Source organism: Trachemys scripta, chromosome 1 (assembly GCF_013100865.1).
Source record: "Trachemys scripta elegans isolate TJP31775 chromosome 1, CAS_Tse_1.0, whole genome shotgun sequence".
In the NCBI taxonomy this organism is placed as follows: domain Eukaryota; kingdom Metazoa; phylum Chordata; order Testudines; family Emydidae; genus Trachemys; species Trachemys scripta.
In genome coordinates this window covers 191,843,812-191,859,231 of record NC_048298.1, presented here as the reverse complement: position 1 = coordinate 191,859,231, position 15,420 = coordinate 191,843,812, and the positions used below count along the sequence as shown (strand labels likewise).

General features: G+C 41.9%; 1 long non-coding RNA gene across 1 annotated transcript; it reads right to left on the bottom strand.

Moving 5' to 3' along the window:
- Positions 1–991: 991 nt before the first annotated feature.
- Positions 992–3,008, bottom strand: LOC117871182. Its single transcript, XR_004644171.1, has 3 exons — positions 2,888–3,008; positions 2,472–2,609; positions 992–1,075 (listed from the first exon to the last, which is right to left on the bottom strand). It is a non-coding gene; the product is annotated as an uncharacterized LOC117871182 (long non-coding RNA).
- Positions 3,009–15,420: the final 12,412 nt, after the last annotated feature.

The window sequence follows — 15,420 nt, the reverse complement described above, 5'->3', positions numbered from 1 at the left end:
GGCAGCCAAAAGCTCCTTCTCTGCCCTGATGATTCTTTTTAGGCACATGCTTTGTGTATTATTTTCACTGTACAAGAAGGGGTAATTTTTTTCTGCTTAATCACATCAAAATATTCAGTGAGATACCAACCTCTGCGAATGACTCTGGGGCTCATAACAATATTATTAGTGCATTTCCAGATGACAAAGGAGGACAATTTACAAAATGATAATCCATTAGAAAGTCAAACTTACGTCTGTTGTGATGCTTTGGGACAAATTCTGATACCTTTGACTTTCAGAGTTATAAAGTTCAGGACCAAACACCAAGTTTTTGAACAAAATTTCACAAGCAAAAGCTTGTTTACCTGTGGGAGGAAAAAGAGGTAATAGATTTAAAGAATCCCTGACCTTCACTTGTGTCTTCTTGTTAGACTTTCCTATCTCATGTTATTAATTTATTATATTAATTTTATGTAAAAAGTAAATTAATTAAATAAAAACAAAGGAACTCATCAAGTCTGTTCATAGAATAGATTACCTAGTACAATCCTCATCCCTCCCAAAACGTGTCCCACATCACAGTGGCTGCCGTTTGCTTATCATCCCTTGCTATCGTTTGTGACCATTTACAATGCTCCCACCCAACTCAATGGCAACACTTCCTTTGATTTTAGTGGGAGCAAGATCAGGCTGTTAGTTCTGGCTCCTTCAAGATGCACTCCATGCTAGGAGCTGAATACCCGCAACTCCCAGGAAGTAAATGGATGATCCCTACCCAAGAAGAAGACACTTTAGAAGCAATTGTCTTATTTAAAAATAAAGACTGAGGCTGAAAGTGAAGCTTTGGTGGAGGGAGCATTCACAACTATAGGCCAAAGAAATGTGAACTTCAGGTGCTAGTGGAACTCACGTACCAAAGTAGAGCATAAACTGTATACCAAAAACACTTGCTCCCATGTGGGATGTTACCCAGCAATCTGAAATGAATCAGGAATGCTTAAAAACTTACTTGAGCATATCCGATTTTTGGAGTCAAGACAGTCATTATTTTGTGTTGAGCAAAGGTTAGCACTGCTGAAGCAGAGAACAGGGTCTGTAAAGTAAATAGCAAAACCAAGTTAAGTGATACACTTAGATACAGAAAGGAAATTCACCCCGGGTAAAGGGCCATTGAAAGCTGTATATAACACATAAACACTCAGAGGCTTTAAGTGGGACAGAAATGGTATATATAAGCCTTGTAGTGGCCCTTTGCCCAGGTGTGAATTCCATCCAGTGGGAGAGATGAAGGAATTTCCAATGGAATTATATGTCTGTAAAGCAGCTAGCACACTTTTAGGTGTGATCACCCTAGTTATGGAAGAAAGCCTGTATTAAAAGGTTCTGTTTTTCATACAAAAATGACAGAGCTGGGGAACAAAATCCTCAGCCCAGCCTGTTGTAGCCGGCATGGAGTTATTTCCATTGATGCCACCACAATGTATGGGGAAAGCAGCGGATGCTCTCATGCTATTTCTTGGGAGTATCATGTCGCAAACACCAGAGAACATATGGAATGGGAGATCCATTCTTTCTGGTGCATGAAAAGATGCAGCTGGATCACCTAGGGCTGGATCTCTCCATCTCATGGTTAGACCCACACAAGAGAGTTAATAGGGGAGATAAGCTTCACAAGGTTCCCCCCACACAAAGTTCCACCCAAATTTTTCCACTGGGCAGGTGGGGTGAGCCATGAGTCCTGATCTTAGGCCCTGCAGAGCCCATGGAATTCATGCATGTCCTCAAGGATCAGTGGGAAGTCAGGGCTAGCCACACGGAGGCCCTGCTGGCCTGGGGAACTGAAGTTCCAATGGAGCAGTGCTGCCAGAGCTTCTGCAACTAACAGCAGTCCCCAGCAACCCTACCCATATCTCGTTAAAGAGAGTTTCTTGCTACAAAGGGGGTTCTGCAGGAAAGTTATAACAGCGCCAGAACTTTTCTGGGGACTCTAGGGGCCAGAGTGAGGGCCATTATATGTCTCTCTTCATCCATTCCCACTCAGTGCAGAGTTGCCCAGTCCCCTCCCCCAGCCCACCTAGTCTTCACCGAGTGGAGATCCCAGCCTTACACAGAACCCACCACGGGATCCTAGGTAGACTAGGGAAAGTGCCATGGATGTGTCTGAGCCCATCACTTCTACGTGGGAGGAAGAAGATGTGGGACGGGAGGACCCTGTCAGGGCACAGATCTGTGGAACGATATCTGCCCTCCGTGTGGAGACAACTTTCAGCCCCACATCCTGTGCCCCTATCATACATAATAATAGCTTTGAGAATTCCACAGTATGGATCTCCAAGTATACCATTTAGAATGCAGCTTTTATGTGTAGAGAGTACAAAACAACATTTTTGGTGAAATAAGTGTGGCCTGGGAGAATTTATTTGAGGTTTTTCAGCAACATATTGCAAAATAATGTTTTCCTCAGCACCAGTAAGCCAATATTCATTTACCTTTACATTGTCTTCCAGGATTTGTTGGATTCCCATCTTTTATTCCTGGATTACAGTTACATTCATAACTTCCTACAGTGTTGTTGCATGTGGCCAAGCGTGAACATGATGACGTGTTAGTAGCACATTCATTTATGTCTATAAGTTAAGAGAAGATCATGTTTATAAACTGAGATAACATTTTCCCCCTTCTACTGTATAAAGGCAGATGGACACCATAATACACACATGAGACTGAAAATTAATTTTTCACACTTGAAAAATCACTGTATGGAAGATTTAAGCAAACAATTTCAGTTAATACAGATGTAAATGTAATCAGTTTGTTTTTACACATAAACTTGCATTGGGTTAATCAAGATCAGATTCATATCAGTGCACATCTCCGAAAGGGTATCATAGCCTTTCCTTCTTACCTTGGCAATCTCTCCCTGGTACACGGGGACTGTGGTCATAGAATCCATCCTTACACTTACAGGAATAAGTTGCCTCTTCGCGGATGCATGAGGCATGTTCAGAACAGATTTTTGATCCTGTTTCACAGCTGTTTCCCGCTGTAATAAAGTAAATATTTGCCATATTAAACGCCTCTTGGAAAAAATGAAAATATTAGTGCTGTCTAAAAAACAGAAATGCCATTTCACATGAAATTCTGATATTTCAAAATTTCCTTTCATCCCAAATCAAAATGAAAAGTTGACATTTCATGTAAAAGTGGTTGGTGCTCAGTGGGAGGGTCTGGGTGTGGGGAAATGAGACTCGGGGGGGGGTCTGGGTGTGGGGGACTCAGTGGGGGGTCCAGGTGCTGGGGGAGTGGGGCTTGATGGGGTGGGGGTCAAGGTGCAGCTGGATGGAGCTCAGTGGAGTGGGAGTCTGGGTGTGGGGGGCTCATTGGGGGAGATCTGGTGTAGTGGTGTAGGGCTTGTCAGGATGAGGGTTCGATGGGTCTACTTAACAAGGAAGTCCCAGCTACTGCCAAGGCTCCCGCTTCCCTCCATGATTTCCCTATTCCCTTTTCTTTCCCGTCTCATCGCCCTCCCGCTCTGCCCCATGCCCCACCCCCCTCCCCTCACTCCCACATTCCCTTCCCCTGCCCTATTCCACCCCCTTCCTTCCCCATTGCCTCTTACCCTCACCCGCTCACTCCTCCTTCCCTCATTTCCTCTGCTCCCCTTATCCAGCCCCACCGTGGGCACTCACTGTTGCACAGAAAACAGGAAGGCTACCAGCACACATAGGGGAGCACAACTGGCAGTAGGACCCAGGTAGGTGGCGTTCAGCTGCAGAGTTAGCAGAGCTGAGACGCAGCCTCCTTCTGCAGGGCAGCTCTGCGCTTGCAGAAATGGGGGGGGGGCAGTGGCATAACCTTGTGTGCCCCCCATGCCTCGCCTCTGTTTGGGGGTGCAATCCGCCCCCCCCAAAATTCATCCATAGTCGTCCCTCCCCTCCCCACGCATGGCTTCCCTTTGCTTCTTTGCTGTTTTCTGCAGGGAAGCACAGGAATTCTGCGAGGGGGAGGGGCATTTTCTGCAGGCATGCAGTCCCACAGAATTCCCCCAGTAGTTATATTATATTATATTTATTATATTAAAGACAAAATGATAATGTCAAAACCAAGGCTTTGACATTACCAAAATTAAACATTTTGTTAATTTTTCCTCAAAAATGTAAATAAAGTTGATACGTTCCTATGAAACATTTCAATTTTGTCGAAGCAGCATTTTCTGATGAAAAACTGTTTCATCGGAAAATTTTTGACCAGCTCTAGTGCTGACACTAATGACAACCAACTTTCTATTATTAAAGCTAACATCATACAGAAGTATTTCCAACCAAAGAGATGGCACACATGCTCTTGTATTATTTTCATGTCATGTTTGATTTTTATTTCTGAAAAACCAGAAGCATTGGTTGCACTCTTCCCTTTGTTTTATTTTTTAAGGCAACCAGTTACTATAAGATACTGTCTGTAACTTGTATTTTCCTGCCATTTCCTACGGTATAACTCAGGAAGGTAGTAGGCAAAAATGTGCAAACTTTGGTTCCTAAATCTATATTTAGACACCTAAATAAAAATGGCCTGATTTTCAGAGGTGCTTAGCAATGGGTGATGTGGGAGAATGGGAGCTATGGGTGCTCAATATTCTGAACATCAGGCCACCTTATTTAGGTGCATAGGGCCCAGTCCTGCGGACACTTACTGCTTCGTGTTTACAAATTGTATGTCCTAGTGAAGTGCATTGAGTGCAATAAGACTGTTCATGAAAGAAAACATGACACATTGCAGTCCCTGTTTGCAGCATCAAGCACTTCATCTGGATTTGGGTGCATAACTTTAGGCTCCCAATCTTGGCATTTTGGGCCATAATTTCATGGGATTACTCATGTGGATAGGGTCAATACAAGCATAAGCATTTGCAGCATTTACTCTTTAGTCACTGTTCTGGCAAGAATAATGAAGTAAAATTACCTAAACACTGACTAGTTTAATTCCTAGGGCATAGATAACATAGTAAAGGTACATCTTCCGCAGAAGAAAGAGTTTGGGAGACTTTTGCCCCCCCCCCACTCCCCCCCCACACATACAACTTGCATCAAGTGCTCCTCTGCCATATTGAATAATAGGATGCACAGCATGAACAAAAACAGTGAAAGGTACAATTACTGGCATCATTAATCGTACTTGAAAGACAAGGGTGTGGATCAGCCTGGACAGCTAGACTTCTAGCTCTGCCTTGACCCGGAAATTCCCTTAATGCCTCTTGGAAATGTAGGAAATATAGAAACGTAACGTTCAGAGGCATTGTGCTTCCACCATTGTCAGTCCTCTACTTGATGTAGACTTGCTCCAACATGAAGCAATTAGAGAACTTCTGAGAATAACGTCGTATAGCCATGTACTGCAGCCAGTGAGCTTAGCCATATGGCAAGAAGCAAATCTTCCAAAATTAAAACGTAAGAGCCACTCTAAAAATATTCACATTTACTTTGTAAAAGTAGCCCAGCTGTTAATTTTGTCTGTCAGTGAAGTGAAGGAAATAATGCTCCCAGCAATTGGAAAATTCATACAATTTGGAAGTATTTTTATTAATCAATAACCAAACACAGAAACAGTTTGTTACCTAGCTTTAAGCTGATGAGCATTGTATTGTTATCAATGTTACTTAAAAGTGGCACTGGCTATGTTCTCAAATCAATGTTTGTGGTTTTAGCCAAATGTGTAATACTAGCACTTGCATGGCTAGTAGGCTAACGGCTCTCTTGTGCTTTTAAGATGCCTTTCTGGGGGCTTTGCAAAAGGCTCATCATCCCATTGAATCCTTGGAAAATGTGCAGTGTCCTCCTTGCTCTGCCCCTAGCACTCAATCTCATGCCCACTGCCTCTACAGAGGTCTTTCCACTGAGATCAGTGACTGTTGGATTGGGTCTGCATTTTCTTATGGGTTCTTGAACATCTGAAATAAGGAATAACTCCCCTTGTGTATTGGGTCCTAAATTCAGAAATCCCACTACAGTAGTTTTTACAGGCAAGTCATCGTCATTGGTAAACACAGTAATCGCAGAGTATACCAGAAAGAGATTCCTGTGAGCACTGGGCCATACCTTCTATAAAAGTGCTGTTGAAGTCCACTCGCCCCAGAGCGCTTTTGTTCAGGGCTTTTATTAAAGCATCGAAGACCGTTGTTTGTGTTAAGTTTTGTTGCACAGGCATCACCATGTTGAAGAGCACAGTCACACTGCCATTGCTAAGATTGTCAATTACTATACGCAATTTCCGCATGTCAAATAAGTTTTTGAACTCGCCTGTCAATTTTTCCCCTATCTGTAAAATGAAAAGTAACAATAAATCTGATTTTCTTTCACCTTCATAAATTCTTAAACCAACTTTTTGTGATTTCATAACCTTTCATAAGAGCCACCGATAAAAAAATAACCCACGTATAGGAATCAGTTCTCTGTTTCCCAAACCATTTTATAGACCTTTCAGTTTTAAATGTAACTGTTTGATGAACTACCGATAAAGGAATAAAATAAGCCAAATAATGTAAAACATTCCTTATTCATTTACCTGTGGTGGTATTTAAAACTCTAAAAACAAAACAAAATTCCCCATTCTGGGGAAAAAGGGGAAGAGGAACAGAAAAAACAGCATTTCACCATGTGATTCCCATTTTAGCCTTATCTACACAAGTGAATGGAACCATTTTTAATTAAACTGATAGGGCATCTCCAATTGTAAGCACCAGTGGTGCAGTGGGGCCACATTAGCCATGATGATTTAGGTGTAGGTCTGTTGCAGTTTTGTGCTGCATTCACCCAGCAGGGTTTTGCACCATGACAGTCAAAGCCACTCTGCAGGAGTCGGGATCCAAAATCCGGGAAAGGGCAAGTTGCCGCGGGATGGAGGGGCAGCCACTGTTTACAGCAGGATCCCTCCCATTACTGCTGACTCCATCAGAATTAATTTACATGCTTTCTCCTTCCACCCCTTGCAACCCATCTCTGAGGGAGTTCCAGACACAGCAGCCAACAGGGAAGCTCTTAGTAGCATGGTTCTTGCAGACAGGGCCTGCTCCAGGGTTTTGGCCGCCCCAAGCAGCCAAAAAAAAAAAAAAGCCGCGATCTGCGGCAGCAATTCGGCGGGAGGTTCTTCGCTCCAAGGCGGAGTGAGGGACTATCTGCCGAATTGCCGCCGAATACCTGGACATGGCGCCCCTCTCCGGAGCGGCTGCCCCAAGCATCTGCTTGACAAGCTGATGCCTGGAGCCGGCCCTGCTTGCAGAAGCTGTGTTAACAAAGGATCAGACTGAGATGGAAGCTAGTGGGAAAACATGGGGCCTCTGCCCAGATGGCCCTGGCCTTCCGAAATCCCAGAGTTTTAGGTGGCTCTCAGGGGGTCTGTTGGTTTGGGAGGCCTAACCCTCTGCTACTTCACCAGTGCAGAAAATCCCCCTGACACTCCTCCAGAAGAATGTGACAAACTGTCCTCTAGACAGTAGTAAGCAGTGTAGGGAATGATAAAGCCCATAGATATTTTGAAGCAATGAGTGGTACCTCGTCAGTGAAATTCTTTTCAAAGTCTTTAAATGCTGTACTTGATTTGTTTCTGTATTGAGGGTTGAACACTTTATCTATCAACCTGGTTTGTCCTTTGAAGTTTTTGGATGCTGTAAAGAAATAGAACATATTAAACATTCTCCCCAAAGGATTAACCTAATGACATTGATGCACTGGGTTTACTAGACTGAGCAAAAAATAATCTTGGACTGCCACAATCAGCCTAACCTCTGGGACACTTTGGAAGGCACAAAGGGTTTATAAAAATCATTACTTATCCAGTCAATTTTAATTTTTAAAAATTAGCTGGAATGAGACAACTTCTTCAATCAGACAATATTAGAATCTGACTGTGCAAAAAACCTTGGGTCTGATTCCTTTATCCTTCTCCACGTGAAACTCCCCTGAGGAGAGTGGGGGGTTCCATTTGTAGAAAGCACGCAGGGTTGGGCCCATCGTTGCATTAAAACAAAGGAGCAGCGCTTCTAGGCAAAGTCAGAGAATGTAAGCAATGTATATTTTGTCCTGTTATTTGATGTCCTTTTTGATATTGAGTCTCTAAATCCAAACTAGAACATCATCAGGCATAAACTGAAAGACACAAAGGCAGTATACTCATATCTGAGAAGTCTGAATCTCCTCTCCAGCACATCATTGTACATTGAGAGTAATCCCTTCAAAATCAATAGAATTGCACTGGTGTAAAACTGGAATAAGTGAGAAGAGAATCAGGCCCCAGGAATTCATGCACATTGCTGAAATTACACTACAATATTTTAATTCATTTAAAGCCCCCGTTTGCCATTTCCTTAGAAGAGAGAGAGTGATAGCTTGTACTGTACAGGCTTGTGCAGCTAAGTCAGCCTTGTAGGAACTGATGTTCAGAAGTACAGTGCACCTGCGATTTCATTTGAAGTCAGTACGTTCTTGGCACCTCTGAGGACTTGTCTACATGGGACGTTAGTGTGCAGCAAGCCAAGGTGTTAATCTACAGCTTGCCGGGCAGTAACGTCCTACATGGACACTGGTACAGCAGCACATTAAAAGTTCTGTAGTGCACTTTGAAGTACTTTCATTTCAAACAGCAGTACCTCAAAGCCCATTACAGCACATTTAGTGTGCAAAAGCAGTGCCCACTTAGTATGTTACTGTGCAGCAATCTAGTGTGCTGCAGATTCACACCCTGGCTTGCTGCCCACTAATATTCTGTGTAGACAAGCTCTAAGCGTCAGACCCTTGGTTACTTGCCTCGTTCCTGGAATTACACATAAGGAAATATGTATTGTAATTCATATGAAAAGTCTTATGACAATGATACACTAGAGCATTATGATGATGAACAGAATATAAATATACAAGAATGAAAAACTGTTACATGATGCTACTTGTGTGTCTAAGGTTGTAGAATTTTTTTTATCATATATGTATTTTTTAGAAATAGTATGTGACCCTATAATTAATACTGTTTCATCATTCCTAGGCATAATAAAATAATAATAATAATAATAATAATTAATAAAACATAGGGGCACAGTTAAGGTGGCTCATGCAACATTAATTTTGGCATTACCTTACTTTTGAGTGTTAAATTTGTAACAAATATTCAATGGGATTTTTTGTACAAAATTCTTTATTTAAGTGCCATGACTGCAAAATTATACAGAATAACTCCTGCTTAAGCAAGTAGTCCTCTTCAAGTCAATGGGATGAGTCACATAAATAAGAACTATTCACATGAGTAAAGGTTACAGAAGTAGACTCTAATCCAAATGTGGGCAAACTATGGCCCGGGGGCTGCATCCGGCCCTTCGGGGCTGCATCCGGCCCTTCAGACATTTTAATCCGGCCCTCAAGCTCCAGCCAGGCAGTGGAGTCTGGGGCTTGCCCCGCTCCAGCTGGGGAGTGGGGTCAGAGGTTTGCTCCACTCTGAACATGCTGGGGCTCCGCACAGCTCCTGGAAGCAGCAGCACTTCCCCTCTCCGCCTCCTACGCATAGGGGCAGCCAGGGGGCTCCGCACACTGCCCCCGCAGCTCCCTCTGGCTGGCAACCACGACCAATGGGAGTTGCAGGGGCAGCGCCTGCAGACGGGACAGCACGCAGAGCTGCCTGGCTGCACCTCCGCATAGGAGCCGGAGGGAGGACATGCCACTGCTTCCAGGAGCTGCTTGAGGTAAGCGTCGCCTGGAGTCTGCACCCCTGACCCCCTCCTGCGCCCCAGCTCCCTGCCCCAGCTCTGATCCCCCTCCCACCCTCCAAACTCCTCGATCCAAGCCCGGAGCACCCTCCTGCACCCCCAACCCCTCATCCCCAGCCCCACCCCAGAACCCATACCCCCAGCCAAAGCCCTCACCCCCTCTCGCATCCCAGCCCCCAATTTTGTGAGCATTTATGACCCGCCATACAATTTCCATTCCCATATGTGGCTCTCAGGCCAAAAAGTTTCCCCATCCCTGCTCTAATCTTATCTAAAAAAAGATATCTTATGAGTTATTAATAAAAATGATTAGATTATCAAGGAAATACCTGTCTGAACCGTCATTGAAGTATTGATCTTCTTACCACAGGTTAAAACCTCCACAGATATTATATATTCCTGGCCGGGAAGCAAATGTTCATATGCTATGCTTGTTTTATATGTAGTGGTTTTTTTCACCTCTTCATCTCCCAACAGAGAAGCTGTATAAGCTATACCGCCACCTTGTGGTGTCCAATTGAATTGTATCATATCACTGGTTACAGTCTCAAGTTGTATGGAAAAATCAAGTGAAGCTATAAACAAAAAGATCAGTTTTCTGTAAGTGACACATTTACGCACATCTGTGATGCTAAAAATAAATACGTATGAAAATTAAACATTGTTATTAAATGATTTCTTATGTAAGGACAATTTAATACTTTGGGGATTTTCTAGGCTAGTGTTAAGGGACAAAGATGTACATGCATGTCTCCCATTGAATCAAACCATAGCTCTGTGCACCTATCTGAGGGTAGAATCCAGCCCCAAGCTCATTGTCTCCCTCAAAGCTGGAAGGTAATTATTTCCTCTAAAAATGTAAATTACATTCTAAAATATTAACTTGCATTATCTGATATATCCAAAAGAAAGTTGCATTCTCCTTTTTTAATCTCTCACCACAAATTAAAGATGGCTTCGCTGATAACCATAATCAGAAGCGGACAGATGGCTTTAAAACAGACTCCGATCTCTTAATCATGGCAGATTTTTTTAAAAAGCAGTCAAGAACCCAAAAAGCTCAGAACGAATTCTATCATGCTAATGTGTATACAGATTGTGGTCATGGACATTGCGCAATTGTGCATTATAACAACAGTCACAGCTCCCAACATGCAGCTTTATCTGGGCAGATAGACATTTTTGTCCATGTCAAGCCCTTCTGCACTCACTGTGGCTCTGCATAGGTTCAGGGAGGGACTCCCGTCACAGATCTAATCATGCATTCTAGCCTTAAACATAATTCAAATAAATATAGCTTCTATAGGATTTTTGGATCATTCTTTCCTAAAGACACATTTTACTAGAGATGTTACTTCCCAATTAAAGTACCTAGTAAACATAGAATTATATTTTCATAGCTTATATCACAATTTCTTTTTCTCTTACTGTGCAATATTAATTAACTCACTGCAAGCTCCTGATGTGGTAGTTAAAATAGGATTTGTTGTAGACCCTGTAACTATAACTGTAGACCTTGTCGTCCTGTTAAAAGTCTCTGGAGATGTTGAAATCGTAGACCTGTATGGAGATGTCACAGGGATTGTAGAAAATGTTGTTGGCATTTTTGTGGTTGAACTCCCAGAAGTAGTGCTGGGTTCCACAATCATAGTTACTCTGGTCGTATGAGTAGATGAGGTACCTGATGAACCTGTGGAAATTCTTTCTGTGGAATAAGCTGTAGACGATAAGGATATTTGTGTGGTGGAAACAGGAGAAGATGTCTTTGTGGCATCTGGAAGAGTACTTGTGGAAGGAGCTGTAGATATATCATTAGTGTCTATAGTAGAAGAAGGCCTAGAAGTACCATTTGTTAGCACTGCATTAGACCCAGGAGCTGCAGTGGACTGTGTCACAATCGTTCCTAAGGGAGTAGTCAGAGTTGCTCTGGAAGTATCAGCAGATGATATATTTGATGACCCTGTAAAAATGCTCTCTGTGGAAGAAGCTGTAGACAATAAGGATTTTTGTGTGGTGGAAACAGGTGAAGGTGTTTTTGTGGCATCCAGAAGAGTACTTGTGGAAGGAGCTGTAGATATATCATTAGTGTCCATAGTAGAAGAAGGCCTAGAAGTGCCATTTGTTAGCACTGCATTGGACACGGGAGCTGCAGTGGACTCCGTAGCAATAGTTCCTAAGCGGGTAGTTTCCAAGGATGTATTATTTACCGAATATGTATATGTGGATATTGTAGCTACTGATGAAGATACTGGCAAAGTTACATGTGTTTCAGTGGTGGCAGGTGTTGAAAAATGTGTCTCTGTAGTTGCTATTGTGTCTGTGGTTGGATATATGAGTGATGTAGATTGTGGACTCAGCATTGGTAACGGAACTGTTGTGTTTATAGAAGTTGCAGGTGCAGTTTCAGATTTTTGTGTGGGGCTAATGCTTTCAACAGATGGCTTTGATGTAGATGGCTGTCTTGATGGTGCAATTGTCACAGGCTCTCCAGCTGGTTCTATTATAGAAAGAATAAGGCAACATTAAAATCAGAGATGGAGAACATTATTTTTAAATCATACTGAAATGGAATTGCTTCTGCCAATCAAAGTTGCTGTCCATCTACCCAAGCACAGTCATGCAGGGCTAGATTGTTCCCTTGTCTTAGTCAGCTAAGCAGGGGAATAAGGAGAAGTAAGGGCCACACACCCCTTTGCACAATCTCCCTGGATCTTGGGTCTGGGTCTCATGCAGAGTGCAGCCTCTGCTTTCTGGATCATTGCCCCACCAAGAAAGCAGGTAGGGAATAGACAGAGTTTTGGCTCCACCGGCCCTACTTGCTGTTGAGAGTAGATGGCGAGCTGCCTGGGGAAGTAAGCTCACCATTTCAAGAGCTGTAGTAACTGAATTTTCCCTGTAGCAAGATGAAATCAGGGCAGGAATTATGAAGCTCTGTGCCACAATTCCTTTTCAGGGCTTTTCCTGGGGCCACAGCAATGCATTACACCTTACTCAGGACTGGGACTAATAGCTCAGTCTGATCCATAGTTTTCCCCAGTTGTGTAGTTCCCAGTACTCTGGTTGGCTCTGTGTATCTAACTTGCAGAGTCATCATGCAGTTATTTCTCAGCAACTTTACAGAATGTGAATCTCTGTACTCTGATTGGCTCACAACTCTTATTTGTTAAGCTAAAGGTGAAGCAGAAGAATTCCAAAATGTAGATGAAAGAGAAGAAAAGAAAATAGGGTTGTGAAGCTGCTGGAAGGGAAAATGCTTTTTATATGTTTTAAGTCAATATAATAACTTGAGAGTTGCTTACTATTAATTATGTACTAAACAAAGGGTTCAACCTCAGAGTTTATATACCCAAAATATAGTCCTTGTGTTGTAAACAGGAATCACTCTTCAGTTACCATTGTGATATGACTATGGACCCAATCCTACATAACTTTACTCTTATAAATAATTCTTTATGCAGCCAATTTGAAGCCATGTCCCTGTCTTTTAAATTTGGATTAATCTTTCTTTCCTTTTAAAGGACCCACATATTTCTAAAGTACACCTGGGCCAGACTGTGAATTTTCATTAAAACGTTTCTCTTGAGGAGAAGGAGAGTGTTGTGTTAAGACGCTGCACTGGCATTTGGGAGAGGGGGGTCAAAACTGGCACTTCTACAAACTTCATGTGCAAATTACTTCATCTCTCTTTGCCTCAGTTCCCCATTTGTGAAATGGAGATAATGATACTTCCTTTCTCCTACCCTTTATCTGCCTTATCAATTTAATCCCCAGTCCTGCAAACACTTAGTAAACAAATGACTCATTCCATTGTACTCTGTTTCAATTGGACAACACTGTGCTTCAATTCACCACATGGAGGAGTGTCAGAAAGGCAAGGCCTTAGAGTGTATGTCCTTCAGGGCAGTGAACGTTTCTCTCTTATTATGTATTTGTACAGAGACTATCACAGTGAACTCCACTATTGGTTGGGGCCTCCTGACAATAATGTAATAAGATAATAAAATCATCATCATCAACTGTTAAGATTCAACCACGTTTTATTCTAGTTATTTCTTTTTCTTATTTTCTTAAATAACTCATTTATAAGTTTATTTTTAAGAGTCAAATACAAAGTTTTAGAAAATGACCATCTAAAGAGTTTTGTGAATTTAAATTCATCTTACCTCGGCAATCTCTCCCAGGTACACTGGGACTGAAGTCTGTGAATCCAGACTGACACTGACAGGAATAAGATGGCCCACTAGCGTGGCATGTGGCATGTTCAGAACAGTCATCTAATCCCGTCTCACAACTATTTGTTTCTATAATGAAGTTGAACAAACATAAAAAGAACAATTCTTTAACTCATCATGGAAAAGCTGAAAGTACAATTAAATGACACAGTTCACTGCCAGTGCAGTTGTTTTCACATAAAGTCACTATCAGTGATAAACACTATAATCACTAAATATAAAGAAAACAGTTTGTATGAGCATTAGGCTATACCTTCTATAAGAGTACTGTTGCGGTCCGTTTGAAATTCTGTACTGTTGTTAAAGGCCTCTGTAAAAGCAGTTGTGAGCTCTGTTTTTGTTACATTTTCTCCTACATCCAAAACAATCATAAAGTCCACAGATATGCTGCCACTTCTAAGATTGTTGATTACTATACGCATTTTTCCTTCGTCTAGTAACCTTTGCATCTCAGGTGGCAAGTTTTTTCTTATCTGTAAAGTAAAAAAGTTTAAATTATTCAATTTTCCTTTCTTAAGGCAAAAAGTACCCTGCATTGTTCAATTCATTTGAAAAGCATTACTGATAGTGGAACCAAATGCTTATAGAAATCAGTTCTACGACCTTCAAACATTTTCATAACTCTCATTTATTAATGGCAAATGGTAAAAAATTGCAAGAGTTGATAGGGTTAAAAACTGTTTGAGAAAGAGATCTACAAATCAGAGGTCGTTTCCACTCCCCTTGAGGATTGTAAGGTGTACAGGACTCTCCCAGTTGTCTAGGTCAGGCCCGTTCCCTTCCATGAACACTGGTTTAGAACAGCCTTTGGCCCTCAATTAAAACCAAATTGAAATCCCCTACTTTTAAATCTCTTCTTCCTGTCTCCCAAATTCTGCTTTAGTGGAAGCTTCTGAGTGGTATTTAAGTGTAGTAACAAATTAGCGTTTTCTGCAGTAATCCAGTTGGAAGGCCAAGAATCACTGTATAAATATGGCAAGACCCAAATGAACAAAATGTCCACATGTGTCTAGCCAAATGGAGATGGGAAAAGGCTCATCTTTTCACTGACACTATGCAGGAATCAAAGAACATGAAACTATCCATAGTGATGATTAGATACCAGAGTGTCATGAAAGAGCAGTTATTTGGGTTTGGGTTTATGCTGTTGGATACATGTTTTCCTCTCACTTTATTTTTCACTTGCTTGTTTTTAGCTCTGTCTAACCACAATGAAGCACATGCAATAAAAAAGAAAAAATAGTAGAAGATCAAGTCCAAAGTCTACGTATGCATTCACAATCTTTGGAAGTATGTTTACTACCAACACGTTTTGTATTTCAGTTATTGGAAAGACTTTAATAAAAAAGTTATGTTTAAAAATAAAATTTAGCAATTATATCACACTATTCATGTTCAAAGCATTTTACAAGCGCTAGCTGTGAACTTCCTTAACAAAGGGGGGGAGAAGCCCCTGCAATACAA